Here is a 27,031-nt window from a genome sequence, read left to right as displayed (position 1 = left end):
GTTATTGCCAGTTAATAGTTGAAGCCATTTGCAATAACCCATATGATTTTTAGACCCCTAAGTATTCAATTGTAGGCGGAGTAATTACATAACTATCGCACTGAAAACTGATGAATTCCCAGTAGCGAAGAAATGGTTATTTACCATGCGTATATCTCCGTAAAAAAATTTTTTTTCAAAAATCTGACTTTGGCACATTTGGCACATTTGGAAAATTTATAAAATGGATTTTTTGCCGCCTTGGCACCACTGTGCGCCGCGGCACGCCGGAGACCATCTACTTTTGTCGCGCCCTGATTGGTACGTGTTTTTCGTTAATAACTCCTTAACAAAGCAACGAAGAATATTTTCGCAAAGGAAAAAATTACTTCAAATGACCTCAGGAATTACCCATTTCAAGGAAGTGCAACATGGCTGGCAACACGTCTCCCTGTATATTCTGCGGAAAAATGTATTGACCTTCGAACAATCCTAAACCTAATACACAAGATATTGCCGAAATAATATTCAATACGTACTTACCATATCGAGGATAAGGGATATCAATTCGAGCACCTACTAGTTTCCAGATAAAGTTTTATTCCGAAATAAGACGATGGCTCGGTACCGGCTTTCGCCGTATTTCGGATTATTTCCTATTTAGCTTGACTTTATTCTTGAGTGGGTTGACACTTTATGGGTCCCATGTTGTCAGTCGAGCAGCGATACGTTTTGTTGGAAAAGTATAGAATGTGAGATACCCTTTTGTTCTGAAGAAGGAGAGGAGAGAGCGATTTTCTTATTGCAAAATAAACATCGTCGCCTTATATCGAAATAAAACAGTAGTAAGACCATTGATCATTATTTCGGTAATATCTCTAACTATTAGGGTTTGGTCCTAAATTATTAGGTTGACTCAACCACAAAATAAATAGTAGTGCAAGGTGTTAATACTATTTCTACCACACTCCGAGACAAGAAGCTGGCACACATTCAGATTTACGTAGTTTTAATTAATTTCCGCATTGCAATTTGTTTCGATACATTAATAACTCAATGTATATTAAAAAAATCATTCGATTTCGATAAAATTTTTAATACATATTTAGCTAACATACGTCTACAAAACGTATTTTTAAAATCTTCATTGCGTAAAAAGTTTGTAGAATAAATATATACTGCTATTTCCAATTCCTGACAAGTTTTCTGCACGCTATATAGTAAACTAATCCTTCCAAGTTCTTGGAGGGACTCGTTTCTGCCACTTTCAAAAAAACTACTTTATTTTAAACGATATACATACAAAGACTTTTTTGACTGACTGTAGGTCGAATTAAAATTCCATTCTCTTGTAATCTTTAAAATATAAATTATCACTTTTTGAAAGTGGCTAGGTTAGGGTTAGGTTAGGTAATATGTAACGTAACCAAGGGGTTAACTGTAGTAACAATATGTATCTCGACAGTTTCGCGCACGTTCTTTCCAGTGTTGTCATACCGTTCCCCTTCAAGAACTTTATACGATAAAAACCCGTACGGGCACGTTTCCCGATGTTCGTCTTCCCCTTATCAGAAAATCTCGAGTTAGGCAGGGGCGTGCATAGGTGTGCTGCGCGATTTCGTCAGCGCCGCAGGGGCCCATCGATTCAATTGCGTGTGCCCGAGTAAGTAAACGACGGGAGCAACCGCGACTCACAATTAGTTTCCGGCGAACTTCTGAAAAGCGAAGAAACGTTCAATTTTCACGTGGTACCGAACGGAACGACAGGGGACGAATACGGGAACGATACGAAACGTCGAAACGTGGCGTGTCTTATTTTGAAGGGGAAGAGCGATACAGCGCAATCGTTGGTTAGTGGGGGAAGAGGAATGGAGCGAGAGTGGGAGCGAGACGGAACAAGACCGCAACATGACGGACCGCCCGGCAGTAGCGAGGTGCGGGCAGTCTGCGCACGGACATCGATCGAAGCTTACGTTTCATTCCACTCCCCGAAATTCCCGGTGTTTTCCTTTCGATTCGTCGACAGGGCTTTCTCGTGGTCAAAAATCGAATCGACGCGATTTATCGTATCGTAAACGAAAGTCTCGGCCGTGTCCCGTGTTCTTCACTCGAGTTTACAAGTGGTGACATTTTGGTGCCCCGTGAAAGGGATTGGAAATCGTGACTCGTGACTGGACTTTACCTAATCGTCGTGTTCGTTTACCCCCCTGATATACGCGAGGTACTATGGTGCGGTGTTGACTTCGTTAGGTTCACCGACGGTGAGTACACTCTCCGTTTCGACAGTAATTTGATTGTTATGTCTGTGTCGGCCTCGGATAACCCTTTTATCGCTCGCTTATTACTACTTTGTTGCGGGCCGATTCAAGTGATTTACAGTTCGGTCGCTTCGCGCAGGACTCGCCGGTATTTTAATCCGGTGTCCCTTCAGCGATAAAAAGCACTCGGAAAATCGTAAAACAAGTCGTACTCGAACTTCTCGTGTTTCTCTTTTGAATCGCAGCTTCTGTTCGCTTTGGTTGAAAGCGGATCCGAACTAACCCTTGTGCCAATCGCCGGGTGTTCAACTTTGAACTCGCCTTAAAAAATGTTGTTTCACGACCCTGTTAAAGATTGTCATTTGCGGAGAATATTATGTTGGTTTAAATTTACAAAAACTGAAAATACACTTACAGTGTATTTATTGTACCAGAAGTTTAACCAGTGACACAAACGTTTGCTCAAGAGTGCGAGTTGAGTTGAGTTTAATTCAAACGAGTGTTTGTAAATAAATTGACAGATTTTAAAACGACCTTGATAGAGGACTTGATAGAGGAAGGTTCACAGTATAGCAATGAAAATGTGAACAAAGTATTAGTTGAAGGGAATTAATAATTTGATTCTCGTTTATACGCTTTTGTGCACCATGCGTATTGGGGTACACTAGGGGAGAATAAATGAATCATGTCACAGTATAGGAATAAAAGATACTGAAATATAGACATTAAATATTAAAGAAATTTAATATCGAAGGAGTTACAAACATATTGTAAAATGTTGACATGTTAACGTCTCTTGTGTCAATTCGTATAGATTAGTATCGATTTATCGTTTATTATTGTATTATTTTCATGTTTGGACCAATCTTGCCACAATTTCTCGCTTCCGAACAAGCAATTTACAAATTGAATTGTTTATTTTTCCATCGTGTTGATGTTTCGCCGTTGTGTCAATTAAAGACCAAGTCACCGATACAGGTAGATGCATTCCGGAATTCGATCCCGAAGGACCGCAATCCGTCGCGACTAGGACCGCTCGTGTCGACGCGCAAGAAAAGCTCTCGCGCGAAGGGCTAACCTTCGACGTAACCTCCAAAGCGATTACGAAGTCTGCCCACGAGGCATGCTTTCAACGTTCAGACAGTGTTTACGAGCCGCGATACGCGATGGACAATAAGTGCGTGACAATAAAACGACTTCGGAACTGCTATTGTCGCGCACGGCCCTCTCGATACGTATATGCGTGTCTGTCCTACGCGTGTATTCGTCGTGTACGTGATTGCGGAGGCAAAGAGGGACAGGGTTGAAAAGCAAACGGGGGTTGAATGGGTTGCGTACAGATAAATCTGGAAAAATCATTGGAGAGAGAAAAACCGTTCAAATTCCAGGAAAACGTCAAGATATTCTTTTGCCAGTTTGCACAAAAGTAGTGAATGGTGTGAAAAATGGTGACTCGATTTAGCCTCTTTTAACTGCCACGATGTTGTTGAGCTTGTCCAGTTTTGTCATCGCTAAACTGCGGATTTTTATGCATTTACAGCATAAATGTGTGAGTGTAATTTCAGACATTGGGAAGATTAAAAACATTTAACAATATTAACACATCTTTTACTATTGAATAAAACTACTGAAGAGAGTCTTCCAGTTAATGCAAATATTTTTATTTTGCATAAAGATCCACAGTCTAGTCATCATTTCCGTGACTGTAGATGCTTTGCATTTATCTTTGCTTTGACTAGCCCCCCCCCACCCCACCCCACACACACACACACATGTAATAGTCAAGGTGATCGCGGTCGGGGCTACAGGCCACAAGTTGGGAGACCAGTGATAACAGAGATTTTCGTAAAACCTGATTAATCTTCCCTTCCAATCCGATCACGAATTCCGTGCCTTCCTTGCTGAGAAATATGTATAACACTAAACCCACTACGGCCGTTCAAATTGATCTTTTCAAACTTCTGCGTACAATTTCGTACATACAACATGATCACATCGCTATTTATCTTTACTACTTTTCTTCACTTTATTTCCTGAAAATTTTCTTCGCGTATTATCAGGTTAGAAAAATAAAAAGAAAATGATATGATTTTTTTTTCTTTGTAAGAAAATTTTCAGGAAATAAAGTGAAATTACTCGTTAATTATTTGGTTTAGGGCTAATGAAGGTCAATACTTTTTTACTCAGAATTCGACATTCTTCCATATTTTGGTATAAAAAATATAGTATTTCATTTTAAAAAACAAAGTCGACCTTCAAATCTCCGAAACACTTCCACCTGTAAAAAAAAAATAAATACACTAAATTGTGTACCCCTTCAGACCATGCAACTTCTGTATAGAATACTTTTTTGTGCAACGCATCCTTTGGAAGTTATATAGGTGTGCAAGTTGCGTGGACCACCCTGTGTATTTTTCTTATTTTTTTTAGAAGAATACATATCGTAAATTAGGGAGGGTAACATTGGCTGAATTAGTATTCTTTTAACAAACCTTAGATAACAGCGTAATGAAGATATTGAAAGACATAAAGAGAAATAAAACATGAAAATGAAACAAAAAACAGGATAGTCCCGGGGAATGCACGTGATGGATCATTGTGCTCAGAAGAAATTGATATTACAATTTACATCTGCAGCGCCTATACATCTTATCTGCCTATAAATAATAATGTTAATACTATTAGCAATGATATCTATAAAATGATTCTTGTGAATAGCAAAACGTGTAGATTTGATTGACGAGTGCTACATGTGTGTGTTGTTATTAAGTCTTAAAATATCTAATCCTTGTTATACGACGAAATATTACCAAACTCGTGCCAATATTCTTTCGATTTGCGGTACCGCATAATAATAATAGCTTCTGCTAAACATTAATGACGTGTACATATTATAATAACGTTTGCCACTGTATAGGTAGTTCGAGAGATGAAGGGGTGAATTTAAAATCTAAATAGGAATCATTTTAAATATTTAATGATCCGATTGGTGACAATTTGATAAACTTTAGTCAATTTAATTTGCAGGATTACTGAAAATACTTTCAGTCTTTCCGGGGCATGGAAAATCAATCAGATTCAACTGCTAGCAAGCATTTAATTAAATATTTATGCTCTTACATTAAAAACTTTCTTTACATCCTTTGAAATCTATCTTTAGAATAAAAAAACTGTCGATTTACATTTCAAAATTAGTTTCGAGGTTCTCTATTTTGTAGAAATTTACATTTTTGGAAACATGAGACTTGATATAAATTACAGACTAGAGAAAATCGGTTATTTGTGTATTTATTTCTACGTGTGAAATTTGCATGGCAATAATATATGAAAAGTTGTAATTTGCGGAATTCTCGCACACGAGTCTTGACACAAAGCGTGAAGGATACAAATGGCTACTTGCTTGCATTTTTAATCGAGAATACAAAAATCAAAATCCTTGTGTAAATATTAATATACGTGAACCAATGAAAATTATACCTAAAAGTCTTAATTTATTTTACACCCCGAGCACAAAATATGACTGATATTCGTAGTTTTATAAAAATTACAAGACTGAGTTTATTTAGATATTTTGCAACTTTTATAACAATGTGTGCTTGAATGAATAGTTTCTAACACAAGCACCTTTGTAATTTCAATAATTGTAACCAAATTAAGACTAAGGGGAATCAAAGTTTTACAATAATTTTTGTTGAAAAACACCATTTTAGTATTGAACTATGTAATTTGAAATTTGCGAAATTTTTAAGTAAACCAATTTTTATATAAACAAATTTTTATTTTTATGTATTTTTATGCTTTATGTCTTATGAATGTAAACGTAAATTGCACACTGGTTGATACTACAGTGAAGTTCTAATTTGAAAAGGAACATGCAGAGTTAATACATTGTATTTGTGCGAGAGGTCTGTGTGTTAATCTACGTTCGAGAAAGGTAACAAGTACGATGATCCCCCGTTAATCGAAATTCTAAAATATCTTGTCTCGCTCTATTCTAATTAAATTATCGTTTTACTATTTCTGGAGGAGAGGTCAGTGCTCTGACGATTTTCGATGCTGCGCTCTAAACTTGCGCGAGAACTTATTGATTTTCTTTTGTTTTGTTCACTCTCCAACACTTTGTGAATTGTAGATACTTATTACTTTATTATTCTTGCAAAATTCGACTTACAATAAGTTCTCGTAATGAATAAATTTATCAATCGTTCAGATTTTCGAGTGAAACTTTGCGAAAATTTGAACTATATAAAACGAATTATGTCTTTTGAAATAAAATTCACGTTTGACACGTTTGACACGTTTTGACCACTGGAATATAACGAAATTAATTTTATTCTTACTATTACTCTTTTATTCTTGTTCCCGGCAGAAAGTATCTGACGCGAGCAGGTCAAAGATATTTTCTTAATGGAAATGCCGTACACATTCACCGACTTGCTGAATTGAACTAATTGGATCATTCATTTATTCTACGGCCGCAAATAGAATATAAAGAACCGTGAAAGCGGTCGATTCACTTTTCCTTATCTCTACAGTTGCTCCACTTTAAACTCCCAAAGCTGTTTGAAAACGACAGTCTTCGCGTGTTTCCATATTCGTCGCCCTTTCTCCCGTTCAATTAAACTACAAAAGCACAGTGGTTCTTGAAGAAGGAATTGCCCCACTGTATCACCGAGAAATTCCCTTTTCTAATTAACCACTTCGTTTTTCAACCAAGTTTTCATAATCGAAAATCGCGACGTCGCGTCCGTGATAAAAAAAAGGTACAGCTACAGAGGATACTGCGATCAGCAATCAGAGTTGTCAGCCAAAAACGAATAAATGGATTAATAAAGTGTGTAGCCGGATAAGGAGGTCAAAAGTGCCCCCAAACCAAATTGAATTTGCAACAGGCCATTCCATAGCTTATCCAAAGAAAATACTTTGTGCCAATTTTCAACTCTACATGTCGACATGAGGGTAGTGATGGAGTGACAAAGAAAATGAGGTTTTTCCGTAATTTCTCTTATCCTCTTCAATGGAAAATTCTGAAAAAATTAGGCATATTTTAGCTATTAGAATGCACATAAAAAACTGCTTGCAATACTCACGAGTCATTGTAAAACTATGTGTAATTATTGACAAGTGTCGTATTGGGTTCCCGAAAAACTCGCAATACAATATAATTGTCGTATGATTTTATAATTTCATACAATTTGCATAGACAAATTAAGATGCATTTTTATTTTAATGTATTCAACTTCATTAGTGTAATATTTGCACATGCAATTCAAAAAAATTCTGGTCTGTTGGAAATATTTGATATGATAAAATAAATTGATTTTAGTATCTTTAGTGAAAAATCACATAATGGCACTTTCTTAACGCTAATAAGTGAAACGTAGATAATAATACGTTTAATATTCGAGAGACGCCATAAATATGTTCTAATATTATGCATATTTCATGATTGTAACAGGATCAATAACTCAATCCTGTTCAAACAGTTATTTACTTCTTACGACCACGACATTACCAACTACATATGACTAATATTTTACCAACATAATTGCTCGATTCATTTATGTTTGCAGTGAAATATGGAATGCAAATCAGCTTATCGCTCCTTATTGTTCAAAATATGTTATTAGATGCACAAATTAATTTCTAGCTGTTTCTTCGTTTTATTAATTATCGACAAACAGAATGCATTTTAGCATTCTACTCTTCAAAGTAATCTTCATTATCTAGGTATTTACTCTATCTTACAAGTGATTCACGAATCTTTAATGCGACAGTTGAAAGATTTGAATTAAAAATTAAAGTTACAATTGGTTAACAGTGGGAGCCACGAATTTTGTTTTAAGTCGTAAGAACTCGTTCATCTTTTTGCGTAATAAGTTTGAACATGTAGTACAGTATTATAATGCAAGCTTTATGTGTATTAAATTACATTATTTTCCTTACGTTTATTTATTTTGTTCCACAAATGGTAGGAGTCCGAGACCTTGTTTTGGTAGCATTTATATGCTTTCCGGCGTAACTAAAATTAAAAGTAATAAATAATGGATTACGTAAAAATCGTCTTATTTCGTTGCTTGGTACTTAATACGTTAATGCAACTGAAGCAATCCTTTACTAAATAACACAAGTTGCAAGGGAAGTTAAATTTCTCTAAACGAAGGTGGGTCGTAAGGCTACATTTTGGACGATAGCAGTAGCGGGTGTGCAGATTTTGTCCATACATACAGAACCGGAAGCAGAGAAGCTGTTAAACAGAAACTACGACAAAACAAACTCGTGCCCGAGGAACCATGAGTGTGTACAGACTACAGAACGAATTCCGCGCGCGTTGCTCCAGATCGTTCGACAAAGTGTTCCTTGTGTTCGCTGTTTCAGCAATTCCCGGTATCGAAATTGCCGTGACGTCGTCACGGAGAACGCAATGCTCCAGTGTACACCTTCGTTCCCGTCTGTGAATATATATTCAAAGCACAATAACTCGCGTGTCGTTGCGGCTGGCTGCATACTTTTTCATTTGAATTTAAAAATATTTTCTTCCGTTGATCCCGGTGGTGAATCCGCACATTCCCGGGTATCTCCACCGCCACCGCTCGACTGTCTCGTGGTCGCCTTTTATTGCTGTTTTCTCTCTCCCCCCTTGAAATTCTGGATTCGTACGAAACACGGAGAAACGTTTATGAGGCGGCGATTAAGGCGTCGCGATATCATTCCGGCGATTTACATGTCGTTTGCGAAACGACGCTCGGGCGTTCTCTGCGATTCAACCTTCCGCCGCCGGTGAGCACCGGGTCACTCGCACGTCACACAGAAATAAACTGATTCTTCATCTACGAGTTACAAGAATATATCTATCCCCCCCCCTTTTTTTTACGAAATTACTGCGAGCCTTATAACTAGGGTAAGAGACCCAATTACCGTGCGTATATTAATTATACTTATTTTTAAAGCATAATCAATATTGAAAATGAGATATTACAGTTTTCCACTGAAATCAGTTAATAATCAGTTAATCAGATAATATATGTTATATATCTCTCTAACACAGCCAAACTAAACGGTTTTATATTGTACAATTATTGAAACTATAAAAATTCATTTATTGCAAATAGTGAAATAAATTTCCTTCTCCAAGCATTTATTATATTGGAAATTACGGACAATCTCAATAAATTTAGGGTTGCAATTTTTATAAGGCGATACAGTCTTTTCTCGATATATGTTCAAAAATATCTAGCCGATAAAAGTCCCAGAACTATCCCCCTTGTCGCGGAGTATACCCCGTGAGGCCTCCAGAGCTTCGCTGTCCTTTCCCACGTTCGGCGTGGATCAAAGAATAGTATCTCCTGGACGATATATGTATTTGGGTAGACCCGTGTTGTGGACATATATCGCGAAAAGACTGAATTTACCAGATACTGTTAATGCTTGGTAGGATTAGTGTTAATGTAGGCACAGTAATTGGTACCCCCACAGTAATTAGGTCCCTTACCTCATACCATTGCTACAATTCAAGAGTTTTGAACTTTTGTATAATGATTCCCAAATGTTCATAGCATTACGTGAAGAGCGTTAAAAAGGAATGATATACAGGGTGTACCAACTAAAGTGTTACAAACTGTTTTCTCAGAATCCAATGACGATATCGACTTCATTTTTTTTTAAGAAATAGATAAGAAGGTTAATATTTTAGTATGTATTCATTTTTTTCCAAAATGGGAAGTAGTATTGATTCTTTGAAAATTGCTGGTCTTTTTACGTACAATAAGATCCCATAATAACAAATATAGGTTTCCATTTGAAAAAACAAAGTTGACCTTCAAATGACCTTGAAAATGCCACCCAAATAAAAAAACTGATACTGCCCTCCCCCCTTTCCCCCTCGAAGTCCTTGGACACTTTTTTAATATCTTTCGTACTTTTCGAGATATTCGACTGGAAAGTTTTCAAATGAACACCCTGTGTGTGTATATATATGTAAATATATATCTGATTTTTAATATTCTTTATGCTTCAAAAATAAGTATAACTAATATATGTACAGTAATTGGTAACTCCACAGTACTTGGGTCCCTTACCCTAGTATTAATAGTATCAATGCTTTTAGATCCAACTGACCAGAACATTGCACGAGATTAAATAAAGTGATATCAAACGTCTCGTAATGTAGTTGTGTCGGACAAACGAATCGACGAAGGTGAGAGCGTAACTGATCTCATGTATTTTTAGTAATGATTCGATCTTTATTTTTCCAGTTACGTATGTAAACTAACCGCGTCTGTATTCCATAGATGATTGTACTGCACATGTGTAAGCAACACATTTCTTACCAGTTGAGAGGAAATTATAGTTAGTATACAGCAATATAGTGCGGTATGACGCATATAAAATTATGAGCTGAGATTTTAAGAAGTGGAAAGGAGGAGACAGAGAATCCTGAATATAAAATTTCAATGGCGGGTCTGTATTAGTTTTTAAGATATTAATGAAAAATAAATCAATTCATGATCAATGAATGAATGGGAGATGATGAAATCATGAAATCTCATGATCCGAGATTTTTAATGTGAAATTGTTGAATGTGAGAATTGTCAAAGTTGCTCGCTCGTTTAGAAAGATAAAACTAGACCTATACCAATTTTACTACATTGCAAATTGGTATTGGTCTGATTAGTTTTTCTGGAGCAAGCGAATTATCAATTGCGAGAATTGCCAGAGTTAATAGTTATTTATACATTATACGGATACATGACGGGAGATTATATGTAACGGGTGAACTCAAAAACATCTTTTTTTCGACAGTATCTCATTAATATCTCGAAGACTAATAAGGACTCGCTATTGAAATTTTATATTCAGGGTTCTCTTCCCCCTCATCGAAATTCCTGCTGATAAATAGACAGTGGACCTTTCTGGAAAATCAAAATTGTCTACCGGAATTGCAACAAACTGGTGTGAAATAGATATTTCTTATCTTTCTTAATTTGTTTAAGAGGTTGAAGATAATATAAAAATATTTTAAAATTCTTCTAATGTTTTTACCGTTTTAAATTACGCCTACTCATTATTGTTCAAAATGCATAAAATCTGATGTCTTCTGTAGTATTGTAGTATTGCGATGTAATTTCGTGAAGATAATCTTGAAAAAGGGTAAACACTGTAGGGTCACATTCGCCGAAGTAAATTACTATCAACTTGAGTCCACAAAGCAGTCCTCGAGAATATAACTCGAGATAACCCGAATGTTTATTTAATTTTAGTGTTTTATTTTTATTTATTAGGTTGCCTCATAAATGACGTCGTTTCTTATTTGATCTTCAATAAAGAAAACAGTACCCATTTTTTTATCATAAATGAAAATCGCTGTAAGTAATTGAAAAAAGAAGTGCAGTAGTAATACTGACAAGGGAACATATACAGATGCGAAAATCCGATTTTGATGAAACTTATGGGAGCTTCTAGTTCTTTGAAAAATATTTGACACATATTTTTTTTTATCGGCAGACATCCACTTTGAAGGGGTGAAAACAGCCCTCAAAGTTGGGGTTCAAAACCACATTTTTTGAGATATCTCGGAAACCAGAGATCGAAAAAATTTGAATTTTTTTTTTAAATTGTGTGTTTTTCAATGGGAAATGTAGTCGCGCAAGAAAATTTTAACAAAAGTTTTTTGTTTAAACAATATATTAAAATTTTGATTTTTTTTGCAGTTTCTTTTATTTATTGTTAGTTCATTTTAATGTAAACTTGGGTGTGTGATCTTTGATCCAAAATAGGGGATACATGTTTCAGGATTTTCTTTTTTTTTGCCATTTAACAATAATTATGCATAATGGAAGATAGTCTTGCACCTGGCGTGCGTAGGAAGGAATTCTGGCTTGTTTCATCGAAATATAAGCATTTAGTATAAACATAGGTTATAAAAAATAGGTTATATATAGCATTTCAGAAGAACACGAATATTTTCAAACATTTCTATTGGTTGTTAGGGTGAGAGAGTGGGAAACGTAAGGTGTCTTAAGAATGTATGAATATGGGCACTTTGCTACGTGTGCTATTAGTCTTTCTGCATTACGGTTTGTAAAGCAACGTGGATATTAAGAAGTTAAGGCTACTTCTTTCGGATTTTTAAAACAGTGCCACATAAAACAAATAATTTCTGACGATAATCAAAAAAACATCCGATAATTATATTAATTTTACTTTTGCTGATTGTTTATTTTTCTTGTTAGATTCGTTTTTATAAACATGAAGGTCAATCCGACGAACGTTATAAACATTTTGATGGAAACATATAACAGTAATAATAACGAGGGAACACCCACGAATGGGAAGGAAATTGAACTGGCCCACATTATTATAGATCTGATTGATAGGTACGGAGAAGCAGGGTACATGAATTTCGAAACGCAACAACAATTGATATTCGATGACCTAACAGACGAACCGACTTCATTTAATGTTCCCGAAGACGAAGAAGATTTGGAATCAGCGTCAACATCGAAACCGTCGTCTTCAAGTTCTCCGGACGAGAGTCCAGAAGAAATGGAATATGTAGACATTGATTTAGAATATAAGAAGAAAGCTGTAGATTATTGGAAGAGTGGAAGAAAAAGAACACTAAACTTCCAAACTGTAAAAAACCAATACAAGAAATTGAAGAGACAATCAGATTTATACAGATGGGAAGAACAAATTAATAAAGGCTACACTTGAAAAATTTATTGTAGCAAGAAATAATAAAATTTTGGTACACCACATAAATTTGAGACGGTGGGCAATGATCGAAAATTCATCAATAAATTTAGCAGGATTTCAGGCATCGTCCTGTTGGTTGTGGAAGTTTAAAGAGAACTATAATATAGTATCAAGAAAAACGACGAAACTCGTTACCCGCCATCATTAGTAACCATTTAACAGATTTGACCGCAGCAGCAGACCATTTTGTGTGTCATGTGAAAGGGTATTTTGAAAATTATGGCGCAAGCAATATTTTCAATAGTGATCAAAGTGGGTTCCAGTTGGAATTGCACTCTGGTCGAACACTTTAACACAAAGGTGTAAAAGAAACGGGTGCTCTTGTCCAATCCATATCGTTAACAACTCACAGCTACACTATCCAGCCCACAATTTCAGCTGTTGGACAGTTGCTATCGCCATTGTATATTGTTTTGAAAGGAGTCAAAGGGCAGTTAGGACCTCGTGTACGAAGAAGTGTGTTCACGACACCTAATGTCCATATTGAAGCTTCCACATGGGGTAAACCAACGAAAGAATTATTTAGAACGTGGTTGACTGAAGTATTTCACGCTGCTACCTGCGCCACCTTCTTTAGCTACTAATAAAACAATAAACGACACATAACCCAGTGGTATTGTTTAAAATACTATACACGTTTATACTAAATGCTTATATTTCGATGAAACAAGCCAGAATTCCTTCCTACGCACGCCAGGTGCAAGACTATCTTCCATTATGCATAATTATTGTTAAATGGCAAAAAAAAAAAGAAAATCCTGAAACATGTATCCCCCATTTTGGATCAAAGATCACACACCCAAGTTTACATTAAAATGAACTAACAATAAATAAGAGAAACTGCAAAAAAAATCAAAATTTTAATATATTGTTTAAACAAAAAACTTTTGTTAAAATTTTCTTGCGCGACTACATTTCCCATTGAAAAACACACAATTTAAAAAAAAATCAAATTTTTTCGATCACTGGTTTCCGAGATATCTCAAAAAATGTGGTTTTGAACCCCAACTTTGAGGGCTGTTTTCACCCCTTCAAAGTGGATGTCTGCCGATAAAAAAAAAATACGTGTCAAATATTTTTCAAAGAACTAGAAGCTCCCATAAGTTTCATCAAAATCGGATTTTCGCATCTGAATATGTTCCCTTGTGAGCACAACTTATACTGTTCTATTGAAATTACTTTTATATAGTAACATTATTTTTGGAGTGATTTAATATTGTCAGAGGTGTCTAAAATCGACTTATTAATTTTTTGCACAAAAATTGGTAGTATAACCTTGCGAAAATATTCTTTAAAAGAAGTTTTATGATATTTGAAATGTTAAAAAGCGGTTTTGGCCAATTTGCTGCCAAGTGGCTGATGCAGATAGGTATATGCATGTACCTTATATGGCTATTATTTAAAACAATTTTATTACGTGCAAAGTGTGTTCTGTATGAAATTAAAAATAAAACGGAACAAAGAAAAGTCGTTATTCTTCTGAATAACAGGTTATGACCTGGAATAATTATGCGCATAAAATTAATTTGGCTTTCTTTGTGCAAAACACGTAGCCATTTCCTTAATATAGGCAATTAATTAATCAAATTTGCATAAATATGTGCACACATTTAGTCCACATAATTATTTTTACTGCGTATCTCTTAGTGAGCATTAATTATCTTTTATATCAATTACAAGTTTTAATTAATGAAAATTGTGAATTTGCTTGCAACATACTTACTCCTTTTATTTAGTTTAACGTATCATAGTGTAAAGAGATATTGGTTGGGTGTACATTTCCTATCGTTGCACAATCGAACAGGTCGAAATAGATACCTGCAGAAAGTTGATCTAGTAATTGAATGGGTAAAGGTGTTGCTAACTGTTACTAATAAAACATGAATGACTTATTGGCAATTATAAGTTTATTGATAAAATACCTTTGAAATATTAATTATCCAAATAGGAATAAATGGAATGCGAACGTGTAACAGGTAATTTACTTTTATCGTCACGGTAACTATGTAGTTCCCTTTAAACGGGCACGAGAATCGTATAAGTAATTCTAATCACAGGTGTCGAAGCAATAATTAGTTACATATGATACAAAACCTAGTTTTCATTGTTCTCTTTTCAAACGTGTCCCATTATATTCGATGAACCTGTTTTCATACAGTAAAATAAGAAATTATTTTAAAATTGTGAAATTTTAGAAAATTCACATAACGTTATCATAACGTTTAATCCCTTACATTCAACGATTGTTAATCTTTTAAAAATGTTTAATTACAATACCAAAAACCTTTATTCTATTGTTCGAATACTAACACTAGATTTACGGATCACTAAAAATGACTATTTTACATTAATTTATAAAAATAACATGAATGTACCGATCAAAGTTTGTAGCCATTTTTTAAATAATATATACCCAAAGAAATCGATTTGTTAAATACTCGCTCATGGATGCATTTTTACAATCTCAATATTCGCAATTTAAAAATATTAGAATCCATCATTTTGACGGGTCCCGTAAATCTAGTGTTAAACATGTGAAGAAATAAAGTAAAAAAAGTAGAAAGTGTAAAATTATAATTAAATTTGATAACTGTGTACAATTTTTAATTTAAAAATAAATATTTCTAACACTATAGAATTAAGCTCTGATTTTTAACAATAATCTATTACTTCTTTATCATAATTTATATTTTATAATCTTGAAAGATTGATCTTGATGAACTTTTGTTTGTATCTTACAGAAACGATGGCTGACAATTTAATGTTCCAGAAAGTGAATCAGATGTTGGACATTATGTACGTGTTGATTATAAGTTTAAGAAAAAATAAAAAGCCTATCGTGCGCAATCATTTCGAACATAATGATCAGCGGAGTGGAATGAAAGTCGCAGGTGTTTTGCGTTATCGTTCGAAGTTGATGGTTTTATTTATCAGGACAGAGGACATAGATATTACTAGCTTAATGTACGTTCGTTTATTATTGTAGACCAGTAAATCATGTCACACGTTGGTATGTCATTTTTTAAAGTGTAGTAAACGCAGCTCTTCACACGCTCAATTTTCTGACAAATCGTTTTTCCGACAAGTCGTATTTGCGCCTGCTGGAAATACGGAAGTGAATGTTTCGCCATTGTCTGGTCCGTCGAAAGTGCACGCAAATAGAGCTTTGAGGGAAAGACTCCTGAAGTTTATTTTATTTATGAAATCCTCTGCGCCAACAAAATGTAGTTTTAATATTTTCAATGGCATTCTAATAAATAAACATGACGGGTTCTAATATTTTTCATTTTCGAATATTGAGACTGTAAAGATGCGTCCATAAGGAATTATTCAACTTTAATTATATGGGTATATATTAGATGCAATATATTAGATAGTATATATTAGATACAATATTAGTTATAATATGATATTAGTTGTGATATAATAAATTATATCAGATTTTGATAGAAAGAATTGTTTTTTACTGGTACGAAAGACTAGTAAAAAAACATAAGAAAGTGCATCATTATAACTGGTTATTAAAAATTAAAAAAGGAGTTGTAAGATTCATTGAATAAACTATATTAAAACAACGGGGTTGATCTCTTTATTCGCCGAATAATCGTCGCACACATCTAACTAGTATTTAAAACTTACGTTTAACGTGCAAATAGTATAGAATTTAATTAAGAAAACATTATAATAGTAAAAAGTAAAAATATCAGTACTATATCTTTAATTTTCTATCACATCTATCGAAGAATCACTGTTACATTCAAGTCTGTGTCATCCTTTGAAAGTACACGCAACAATACAGCGACCACAGAGAATGGAATTTCTCTGGTATCAGTTCGGCATCTTCGGTACGCAATAAATATCATACGATCATTGCAATCGTAATGTTTTTCACGGTACAGCGATAACAAAGTATCCATTCAAATAGTATCTCCGCTTGGATCCGGACCCCCAGCACCAACGGCGAATGCAAGTGTAATTAATTCATCAGTTAAGAGAGGTTCGTTAGCAATTAGCAGTGTTGCGCGGCTAGAGACTGTTTCTTCCTCCGCGGGGAGAGAAAGTGACGCACCATCGTGGTACGCTGTGAAATACATGTATTTTCTTTGGTCTAGGCTTCCAAAAATGTTGCTGCTGCTTATCTACAGTTTTATCTCCGTAACTGTCGCAAAAATCTCTACCGTATGTGTTAAAATTTTATCACCACCACTGGGAAACCCTAGTTCTCCCTGTTCCTCTCTTGGAACCAGTCAAGCGGTAAACACGTTCGACCACCGAGTCACCGAGGGATCGAGTATCGGAGAGTCTCACACTAACTAACTTTTCTAATTCTTTATTTTTTATGAAACCTTTACCATCGCATTCGCCTCGTGGTTCCAATTAAAATGATACTAAACACGATATAATTACCATCATAATTAGTCGCATAATAAGCTATTAAAGTTTCGGGCGTGAAAGAAGATGGTGAACGGAAAAGAAAAAGAAGCAGAGAGTTGAAGCGTCGAACCTCAGTTCCTCTTCCTTTTTCAATCGCTATCCTTATCTACGTTCGGCACACTACAACAACACTACAATACGACAGTTACGGAGATGAGACGTGTGCTAGAACCCGAAAATGTCGAGTACCCGATGGTCTAGACGGGTCGGGAAATTTAGATACAGTGTTTACCCTATACAATATGTCCCAAATGCATAGCCGATAAAGGCCCCAGAACTATCCCCACTGCCGCGGGGTATGCCCCGTGAGGGGCCAAGTAGCTCGAGATACCTCGGCCGCCGAGGAAGTGTAATGTCGCGTGGATCAATGAATAGTATCTCCTGGCCGGTATATGTTCCTGGCTAGACCCGTGTTTTGAACGTATACCGAGTAAACATTGTATTTAGATAAATCTGTCGAAAGTGCAACATGTATCTTTCGAAAAATGTTTAATATACTTCAAGAATTACAGAATGCAAAACTTTTCTTTGTAACATATACAGTAAGGAGCAAAACAGATTACACACTATTTGAAACAACATAACTTTTTTAAAATTAGATCAAATGACTTGAATGTTATTGAGAAGTTAGAAGGATTAGCTTATTAGACGGGGTGTAAACAATTTTTGAAAAAAATTTGAATTGGTCGGAATCGCAAAAGAAATAGTAAAAGTTGGTTTTTTCAGCTTTTTTATCTGAGCCTGCATTGAAAATTTAAAGAATGTGTTTGATTCGCTCGAATAAAATATATCCATGCTGAAAATTTCACCGATATTGGTTACTTCGTTTACGAGTTATAAACGATTGAAAGTGGGAAAATTGTCATTTTTCACGATTTTCGACTAAAAATCGCACTTCTAATCGTTTATAACTCGTAAACGAAGTAACCAATATCGGTGAAATTTTCAGCATGGATATAATTTATTCGAGCGAATCAAACACATTCTTTAAATTTTCAATACAGGCTCAGATAAAAAAGCTGAAAAAACCAACTTTTACTATTTCTTTTGCGATTCCGACCAATTCAAATTTTTTTCAAAAATTGTTTACACCTCGTCTAATAAGCTAATCCTTCTAACTTCTCAAAAACACTAAAGTTAGTTGGACTAATTTGAAAAAAGTTATGCTATTTCAAATAGTGTGTAATCAGTTTTGCTCCTTACTGTACATTAATAGTTTAATTTGATAAGCAAAAACACGTTCTATATTTATTTCTTCAAGTTCATTTTTACTGCTCATTTAAATACGAAAGTAAATTAATAGGAACACGTCCATTAATAGGGACAAGAAGTACCTTATACATAATCGATTTTTCGAACGTATCTCGTGGCGTAAGAATGTCGGGATCGCTGGAGTAAGTTTTATGAATACGCCACTGCGCGCTGAGATCGTTTATTCTTTGGATATTAACACGTTCTGTGCTACATGTACCACCGACAAAGGCGTTCAAAACATATGATTTTATAAAAAGTTCAAGATCGTATATTAGCACCGAAAGAAGTGGCACATAATGTGAACACCAGTATGCTTAAATATATTTTTTTATCGAAATAGTTTACGATAATATATCAGTCTTTAATCGAAACATTAAATAGCCTGAACGAAAGATCGAGCAAAAATTGCTCAACACAGAACGTGTTAATCACTTTCAATTTGCGTTCGAATCCAATGAAGCTCGTTTCAAAATGTCGAGAATACCAATCCGACTAAAATAATTATCAAACCGTTGTGTGTATCGGGTAGAAATTTGCAGGTTCTCGAACACCTCTAGTATCTATCCGAGCTCGGTCTTCATACATACATGTAGTCCGATGGGTCTTTTACCCGGTCTTGTTCACGATCGCGAGGAGGCGCAGAAACCTGCTTAACATGCTCTTGCATCTCTAAATATATTAGTCGCGTTATAGCTTACCGAAGAGCAATACCACGCATTTAATCCGGGAATGAGGCAGTTGGTGATCTCGCATATCGCATCTACGTATAAGGCGATGATAAAATCTAAAGGCATCTCTGTCGCTCTGGTATTATTCGATATTCCCCGTATATCATCGATCATGCGAGTTATCGGCGGTGTAGCTTGCCCGCTCAGTGTCGCCGGCAGTGCTGAGATATTGGCCTAGACTTCTCGCGCATGCGCGGCGATTTTAGCCTCAGTAAAGTAAAATTCTTGATAAAATGGGGTACACCTTGATCACCCTGGAAAGTGTTTGAAAATTATTATGATTTGATTTTGAAAACAGCGAACTCTACGTCTCTTTGTAGCTTCCTCTCCAATATTAGCTGCTATTGTATAAGAAAATATTAACAATAACTTATCATAAACTCGTAGGACAAAATGAACCTGAATTCAGTTCCATTGTATACAGGGTGTTCCATTGTATACGAAGATTGCAACTTTGTAATAAAGTTTATTTTACTACCATATTTGACCTTGCATGGCCTTCAATGATAACTCGCTGGTTTCCTCTCAACACTGGCTATCACATCGTGATAAAAAGAAACATAGCATTCCATTTAAAAAAATAGAGTTGACCTTGAAATCTTCTCTATGCCTCCACCCACGCAGAAAATGTTTGTGTCACAATATGTCCCCCTCTATACCGTGTAAGTTTTCTATATAACATTTTTTCATATTATTACAAATAACGGCAATATTCAAACTGGACATAGTTATTGCCCCACCCTGTATATGACGAAGCGGGCCGATCGTCGATTGTCGCAATAGGACGGTGGAGGGAAGAGAACACGCGACGTGCGGCAGTCGAGGCATGTACACCCTGAGCGAGAGATCGAGAAACGAATAAAGTTATCTTTTTCGGCTACGAGCTGGCGTGCGTTTTATTTATTACACAAAGGGAAAAGTTACTCCAACTGACATCAGGAATCGCCCCTTTTAAGGAAGCACAATATTTTTGGGACACCCTATAGAACGTCAAACTTCCTTTGTAAACTTCCTTTTTTGTATATTGCAAAGAAATTTATCGAACTCCATCGCCTCGAGTTCCAGGGGAGGTTTTCTGATGATTTTAGAATGCAATTTCGCTGTACTTCCGAAAGGCACCGTTGGCCGATCGAGATGAAACTTGGTGGGTATGCATTATGAGGGATAAGGAAAGACCTCAGATATGTATACAACTTAACTTCGGCAATTTATGCGATTAGAAGATACAGAGATAATTACCCAGATAGCACAGAGACTTCTTAAAGACGTCCCGAATGTCCTATGAACGTCTTCTGAACGTCTTTTGTTAGAAAACTGTATGTCTTAAAGACGTCTGTTTGACGTCTAAAAGACGTTTAGGAGACGTTCAGGAAACGTTCGTAGGATATTCGGGAGGTCTTTAAAACGTTCTTAAGAAGTCTTAAAGGGTCCATAAATGTTTATAAATAATAAAAGCAATATATAAAAATAGATTTTGACAAAAACGAGTTTAGAGTTAAACCAATAAATAACTTTATTAAAAGAACTAATGTGGAATTGACACAAAAAAGTGTAATACAAAAACAAAATTACAATTGCAATTAAAATCAGAATAAAAATTAAAATTACAGTTACAATTACAATTAAAATCACAATAAAAGTAAAAATAATCAAAATTAAAATTATAGTTATAATTACAATTAAAATCACAAGTAAAATTACAATGAAAATTAAAATATTTTTGTGGTTCGGACACTCCGGTCTTTAGCTCTCTTCAGCCACAGTTAGATTGAGGCTTCTGTTTTCTTCCTACTTCCGGCGATTTTTGCCTTTTCTGCAGCATCTGAAATAAGAATTTCTTTTTGTAGTAATTTTTATATGAATCATCATTATTATAACATAAAAGTAAGTGTGATAATTACGTATTACGAAGTTCGCGATGTTTAATCTGTGAAAGTTCTTCTCTCCTTTTCTCCCCAACAGCTGTACTCCATCGCCAAATTATCGGTAAGGAGCGTTCCGAGTACCCTTTTTACAAATTATGATAGCTATTGTCGCGTCCCATTTTGTACAATTCATGAACCTAAAATAAAGAGTTATTAACATTACACTCTGTTAACTAAATGAAAATGGAAGATCAATTTCTTTGTCAATGTTATTTTAAGTGTATTTATTACATCAATTAATTTTACTTATTCCATCTTCAAAGTCTTCGCGCCTGTTTAATTTATTTTCAAATTCTATGACGTCGTCTGCTGTGTTTAGGGAGAATTTTAACCCCGGGAATTTATTAAAAAAAAATTTTGGACCTTCTGCTTTTTTGTGGTGTCCTGCTTCAGCTCTTGTAATTCTTTAAGAACGTCTATCAACATAATCCTTATCAAGTGGTTCTACTTCAAAATGTTTTTTAGTGTGGCGTCTCTGCTCGTACACACCTTGCTTTTTGTATTTACATACCCATCTTCCTTTGTTTTTTCAATTCTGGAGGAGAAAATAAAATAGTCTCCTCATCGGAGTCATCACTGCTGGATAATCTGCGTTCGGTCCTCTTCCTTTTGTGCAGCCCCAATTCCACCTCCGACTGTAAATCGCTGGTATCCTCTGCAATTTTCGATTTTCTCCTAGCTGTCATGTAATTATTTAGAAGCATTAAATAGTTATTATTTTAATTGCACATGTATGGTGTATAATAATTTTAATATACCGAAAGTACCATTCCTAAAAATTTTCACTTCGTGTTGGGACCACGACTTACTACGAGGTTCCAATTGCTTTATAGCCTTTACCAAACGGTTTTGTTGGAGCGGTGGCCAATAACAATTATTTCCCTCGATCCAATTTGTAGGCACTGCCTCAACACTGCCATCGGCGACAAACTGTACCACCGTCCACGTGCCTGCTTCCATTATTATTTAAATGCCTAGAATTGAAAAGTACAGTGAAAACAGAGTTGGGCATTATTTAGACAACAAAATTATTTAAATAACGATTGGAATAGAAAATACTTTATCTTTATTCGTTATTCGAAGGTTCGAATAAAAAAAGTATCTTTATTCGAAGGTTCGAATAAAAAAAGTATCTTTATTCGAAGGTTCGAATAAAAAAAGTATCTTTATTCGATGAGCATCGAATAAATATTTTTATCCGACGAGAATTTATCCGACAAATAAAGGTATTTTTTTATTCGAAACGAATTTGTTCGTAGCGTCCAATGAAATTTTCATCTTTTATCGGCATGTTTATTCGAAGGCTTCGAATAAAACTTCGAATAATTTTTATCAGCTCGAATAAATACGTTGCCGAGCGTCGAGCCCGCGGCGTACAATGTAAGTAGATGGGAAATCACGCGTGAATGCAAATTTAAACTTTTACATTTTTCAATATACTTTCATAAAGGTATTACGTATGAATTCAGCTTTTCTCCATGCAAATGAGTCTAAACACGATATCATTCGGATTATCTTCAATAATATTATAATTTTTATCATAACATTACGTATCAATAATAAAAATTGTTCAACTACACTCATTTTCATCGGAAATAGCTCTTCAATTCATTCATAATACTTTTATGAAAGTATATTCAAAATGTAAAAGTTTATGCCACCGGCTCGACGCTCGGCAACGTATTTATTCGAGCTGGCAAAAATTATTCGAAGTTTTATATACAGGGTTATATGAAAAAATATAGCAGAAGGGCGTAAGCGAAAACACCAACGGTAACAAATAATAGCAATGAAAATACTTACTTGTCTAAATATTCAGTAAATAATTTTTACCACGAGGATTTTACCACTGATTTTTTTACCACGTTTTCTGTTGGAGCTCTCGCACACGACTGTTTTTTTCACGCAGCAGCGGCGCGTTCTTCTCTCTCACTTTTTGAAACTTTTGTATATATTAAATAGGTAACAGAACATTGTTCATGAATTTTTTGGAAGTGGTCACTCGAAGGGTTGCTTGCAAACCCCACCCCTAAAAAATTAAATAATTTTTTTTTACCCTTAATAATATGATCACAATTGTTAAAAAAATATATGATATGAAGGAGGTAAGTTCGAATATTTTCGTTTTTGTTCCATCTGAATATCTTAATTAACAACCGAGAAAAAAAAATGATACAGTTAAGGGTATTTACCCTCGTATTATCCTTAAATGAAGGGTTAGCGACTTAAAATTTTGGGGGATTATCTTTCAACCTAAAACCATTGTTTTCCAATACCATTGTTTACAATACCGATAAAAATCGTACTGGGGCCGCTGAACCATTCTTATCCTGCTAGGCCCTTTAACATTTACGGAAGCGATGGAAGAATTAGAGTATGACGGAAATCGAAAGAAGAATTAAATCCGAGACATTTGCAGCCGACTATGAAACACGGTGGTGACAGACCGTGATGGTGTGGAGCTGTATTTCGGCCCATGGAGTAGGCGAATTAGTTTTTATCGACGACATCCTCGATAAAAATGGGTATGTGCACATTTTGCAAAACAATTTTTAAAAAATTGCTGATAATATGGGACTTCAAAGTGGGATAAAATTTTATCAGGATAACGACCCAAAACACAAATCGCGTATTGTACAAGAATTCTTATTATACACTTGCTAGAATGTCCTCCACCCACCACCGCAATCGCCAGATTTGAATCCCATTGAAAATTTATGGGATGAATTAGATCGCCGAATTCGAACAACTAACATAGACAATAAGGACGAACTGAAAAGACGTCTGCAAGAATAATGGCTACGTATTGGGCAAGATTATTTAAAAAGAATAATTTGTAATGTGCCAACGCGTTTACGGCACGTCATAAAACATATGGGATATCCAACAAAATATTAATTTATAAAGACAAGATTTATATATAGTGTTATAAGCTTAGTTTTGATAGTGTCCGAATATTTTCGTGACATGGAAATGAGCGTACTGCCCATTTTTCTTTTATTATTTATGTAATCACTTATCATACGTGAAACCTCTTTTTGTTCTTATTGCATAAATTTCTGAAGTACGGACTATAATAGTCAAAACTATAGTGGTGTCCGAATATTTTCGTGACCGACTGTATATACCGTGCGAACTTTTTACAAGGTAATTATACAGAAAAGTGTACACCTCACTGATTTTGATGACCTTGAAATATGTTGTCAAGATCATTACTCTGAACAACTTTATCCTATATAGGTATGTTGCCACAGGGTGTCTCACCCGATTTTGACATCTTGATTTCTTCGCTGCTGTCCATCCTACCGAAAAATGTTTCAAATAAGAACTGATTGGCGCCGAGCAGGACATAATTTGGTGTTATGCGTTTATTCGTGGGTGAACGCGTTAAGGTCATATGAAGCCCAACTTTTTAAAACGGAATTATATGCTTTTTAATGCATCAATCGATGCAGTTGGACATTCTTTATTAAAAAGTGTTAACATATCTATATTGAAAAATTAGTAGTTTAGGAGGTATTTCGATATAAATAATTCCAAGACACCATTACTGTCGCATTACGACGTTTGCTATTATTCCTTACAGAAAATGTTCAATATAACGACCATTTCTATCAAGTCATTTTTGAAGTCGATGCAGTAAAGATTATCCTACAGTTGTTAACGTATCGGTTGATATTTTACAACATTTAGCAACAATTCTTCGTTTCATATCAACCACTGTAGTCGGAGCTTCAGCGTAAACTTTATTTTTTAAATGGCTCCATAAGAAAAAGTCGAGGGGCGTAAAATCGGGTGATCGTGCTGGAAAATGAATGGGACCTCCTTTTCCAATCCAACGATTTGGAAATAATCGATTTAATGCGTTTCTTGCCATTATAGCATAATGTGCACGAATACGTAGTGGCACATCCTCCAGTAGTGTCGGTAAAATTTCTCTTATGAAGTAGTCATATTTCGATCCAGTCAGTGGTCCATCGACAAAACATGGACCAATTGTACGAGTTCCGAGTATGCCAACCCATACGTTCAGACTCCATCGGTGCTGATAGTCGATTTGCCTAAAATAATGAGGATTCTGTATCGACCGACAACGTGTGTTTTTTAAAATTAAATTTCACATCCTTTGTGAATGTTGCTTCGAACATAACTGTTAAAAAAAACCATCGCTTTGACCAAAGGCCCATTAACAAAATTCCAAACGACGATGATAATCACTATCAGTTAAATTTTGAACTTTTGATAAGTGATATGGGTGAAATTTGTGCCTATGCAGGACACATATGGTACCTGATCGACTAATATCAAATTCTCTTTCAAGCTGACGAAAACATACGGATGGATTTACTGTCACTGCGGTCAAGATCAAGATTTCATTTGCAGTATTCGTAACTGTTTTCCTTCGAATAGGTGTTTTACGTGATAAATTTCCAGCTTCTTGAAAGCGTTTAAAGACGTACCTAAAACTATTACGTGATGGTTGATTTCTACAAGGAAATCTCTCTGCATACAATCGTTTTGCACGCACTGCACACTTTTCAGCTTCCAAGTACACTGATATTGTCATGATTCCGGAAGGAGAACAACGTCACAGTTTTAATAAAAGACCTTTATTTCGTACTAGTGGACTCTCGATGTTAACAGCTCGAAGTAAGAACGAATTCTGATCTAAGATGGTCAGGAGGAACGGTAGGAGGAAAGACCTTAGGTTAGCAGAATTGTAGGGGAGGAATAGTGAAAGTTGGTGATGAAACAAGGGATTTTTTTTTAAACTAAGAAATTTAATTTAAGAAACACACATTGTTGGTCGATAGAGAATCCACATTATTTTAGGCAAATCTGAGTCTGAACGTATGAGTTGGCATACTCGAAACTCGTATAATTAATTGGTCCATATTTTGTCGATGGACCACTGACTGACTATTTTAAATTCCTAGGGCAAATATTTCGAAAAATATGAATGTAATGAACAAATGTATGTGTACACAATATAATGACAAGATTTTAATAACATTATTTTTTCTAATAATTTACTCAAGTACTTCTACATTTGAGTATAAAAAAACTTCTAATTGCTATTTTGTTCAATTAAAAACTGCAATAAAAAATAAACAGTTGGATAACGCAAGTAATTTGATAAAATCATGAAAACTACGAAACTTAAAAAAATTAAATGGAAATGGCATGCGAGGAGGACCGTAATACTTTGGGTAATATTATGTTATTAATTCAGTAATAATTCTTTCGATTCCTGCATATGATCATTATATTATCATTATTTATACCTGTATCTTCGTAATGGCCAATTCCGCTCAGGTATCGAACAAGAAACCTCTAAATAATAAACGTCCGGGTATATTTATTCTCGTTCTCTGTCGCTACCTGGCCACGATTTATGTTGAAGTTTAAAAGAAGATTCTCAACTTTAAATATCACACTTCGACTTCGCCAATATCTTCACGACCAAAAAGCTACCTGAAAGAACCTACTATATCATCTCAGCAAGATTAATTATACGCGTTAACACGAGCGTGAAATCTCGAATCTCATTTATCGACGATGTACGAAAATCTATTTTGAAACGTGACTCGTTTGCGCACAAGCATGAAACCTCCGTTCATTTAACTCTCATACGGCATTTAGAAATAGTTGCATAGAAGATCCTAGCTTTGCACTTTAAATCAACTAATTATAC

General features: G+C 35.2%; 1 protein-coding gene across 1 annotated transcript in view; it reads left to right on the top strand.

Annotated features, from left to right (window-relative positions):
* Positions 1 to 1,923: 1,923 nt before the first annotated feature.
* LOC143358217 (uncharacterized) overlaps positions 1,924 to 27,031 on the top strand; it is a 241,892-nt gene continuing 216,784 nt past the window's right edge. Inside the window, exon 1 of the mRNA XM_076795183.1 lies at positions 1,924 to 2,240. The gene's annotated coding sequence lies outside the window, so the exon portion shown is untranslated. The remainder of the gene's footprint in view (positions 2,241 to 27,031) is intronic.

Source organism: Halictus rubicundus, chromosome 10, assembly GCF_050948215.1.
Source record: "Halictus rubicundus isolate RS-2024b chromosome 10, iyHalRubi1_principal, whole genome shotgun sequence".
In the NCBI taxonomy this organism is placed as follows: Eukaryota; Metazoa; Arthropoda; class Insecta; order Hymenoptera; family Halictidae; genus Halictus; species Halictus rubicundus.
Note: the sequence above shows the minus strand (reverse complement) of the source record. Positions and strands in the feature narration are given on the sequence as shown.